The sequence below is a fragment of the Arabidopsis lyrata genome, assembly GCF_000004255.2.
Source record: "Arabidopsis lyrata subsp. lyrata unplaced genomic scaffold ARALYscaffold_305, whole genome shotgun sequence".
Classification (NCBI taxonomy): domain Eukaryota; kingdom Viridiplantae; phylum Streptophyta; class Magnoliopsida; order Brassicales; family Brassicaceae; genus Arabidopsis; species Arabidopsis lyrata.
In genome coordinates, this window is record NW_003302333.1 from 1 (window position 1) to 1,880 (window position 1,880).

A 1,880-nucleotide genomic window follows, 5' to 3' on the forward strand; every position below is an offset into this window, starting at 1 on the left:
ATATAGCTGATATTGTATGATGGATCTAACTCTTGTTTCTTCCTATCAGAACCGGATCTAACTACTGTAATGAAGAAAAAATATAATTATGTTTTAGTTAGATTTAGGCTCTAAATTATTAGTACAGGTTGTTATGGATCATATGGTAATTGAGACTTAAAGCTAGTTAGTTAACAATGTGACAAAGAGCCAACTGTATTAATTTTCTACTAATAACGCATTTTGTTTCTCTTTTGTTTTGGTAAGTTCGTTTTATTTTGCTTCCAATTGAAGTTTGAACTATGAATTTATTGAGGGTTAAGCTTGATTTGGATGTCGGCAAAAATAAAAGACATGGTTTGAATTTGGATAGTGACCTATACATGGGTTTTAATTCTTTTTGATGTAGCGGGAAGATATCATCAACAAGAGAATTTTTGGAACAAATACATACCCGTTGCCTCGTTGGTTAAGGTGAATTTAGATAACAAAACGTTACTATCCGTTTTTTTTTTCGTCTGAATGATTATATAACAAAGGTGAATTACATTGTCGGAATACAAAGGCCGGCGGGACTTTAACCCCCAGAAACTAAGCCGGCGAGACTTTAACCCCCAAAGACTAAACCCAAACAAGGGAAACGAGGCCCTAAATTACAGGGAAAGAAACAAGGAATAAATGAAAACTAAAACAAGAGACTCAACAAATTAAATCTAGAATCTAGCACAAACTCCATACCTACCAAATCAAAACCATGACTGGAATGCCTTACACAAAGCAAACCGAAGCAGCAAAGCGAGACAACGATAAGCGGTTCCTCCTATAGTGGATTGAGACTACCTCACAATGAAAGAGTTCCTAGGCGATCACACCAGCAAGACAAGATCCAAGCCAAAAGCAACATGATCAAAATATTTCTCCCGGTAGCGGCGAAGTCGAAAGAATAAACCCCGACAAGTTAACGCCTCGAAAGAAGCCTTTGAACAGATCAGATCTCGATCTGACTTATAGAGTAGAGACAAAGAGCGAACCAAACCCGAACCGGACCACACCGAATACGAAAGAACCGGTGAAAGATCGAAACCGGAGCGAGACGAAGACAACTTCCAGAGAAGAAGAAAACATTAGAATGGAGAGCACCAAACCACAAAAGACCAAATTTAAAAGGAATCTCTGTAAAAGAAAACAGTTACACCCAGCAATTGAAACTACAACAAACACAAACCGCTACAACGCCAGAGGTAAAAAGATTGGATCAGCCGAGTAAAATCGCCAAATTCAAGAGAGGAGAACGAAGGGTGGAGGAGACACACACCGTCAAAAGAAGGCCGGATCTCCGACCACACCACCCCAACATAAACCTAACTCGAACCCGGACATCGTTTAGACCATCATCACCACCGAAAGTTACAGATGCCGGAGAGCAAACAAAAAGCAAAGAGGAGACCAGCCCCGGTGCTGAAGAAGCCACCGGCCACCGGTCTCAGATCTAAAAGGAAAAACGACGGCTTTTTTAAGGAGGCTTTTTTAGAGAGAAAATTAGGTTTCGAAGAAGATGCGTGTTGCAGGTTTTAACGTTACTATCCGTTTAAGAGTAACAAAACGTCACTATCCGTTTAAGAGTAACAAAACGTCAAATTAAGGGTATAAATCCTATACTATTATTTGGGGAGTACAATTTATAATTACCCTTTAATAACCTTTCTCTTTCTCTTTGTAAGAATTTACTTAAGAATGCCATTAGAGTTAAAATTTCAAAGAGTAAATTAATTCATCTAATTAAGGATAAACAAGTCAAATACTAATTTATGCAATTTAATTAATTTAATTTAATTATAAAAACGAAAATACATTATTAATTTTAAATCAAATGACCAATCAAAATGAATATATAAGATTTG

At 37.1% G+C, this 1,880-nt stretch overlaps 1 long non-coding RNA gene across 1 annotated transcript; it reads right to left on the reverse strand.

Moving 5' to 3' along the window:
- Positions 1-1,109: 1,109 nt before the first annotated feature.
- On the reverse strand, positions 1,110-1,569 carry LOC110225713. Its single transcript, XR_002329927.1, has 2 exons — positions 1,295-1,569; positions 1,110-1,187 (listed from the first exon to the last, which is right to left on the reverse strand). It is a non-coding gene; the product is annotated as an uncharacterized LOC110225713 (long non-coding RNA).
- Positions 1,570-1,880: the final 311 nt, after the last annotated feature.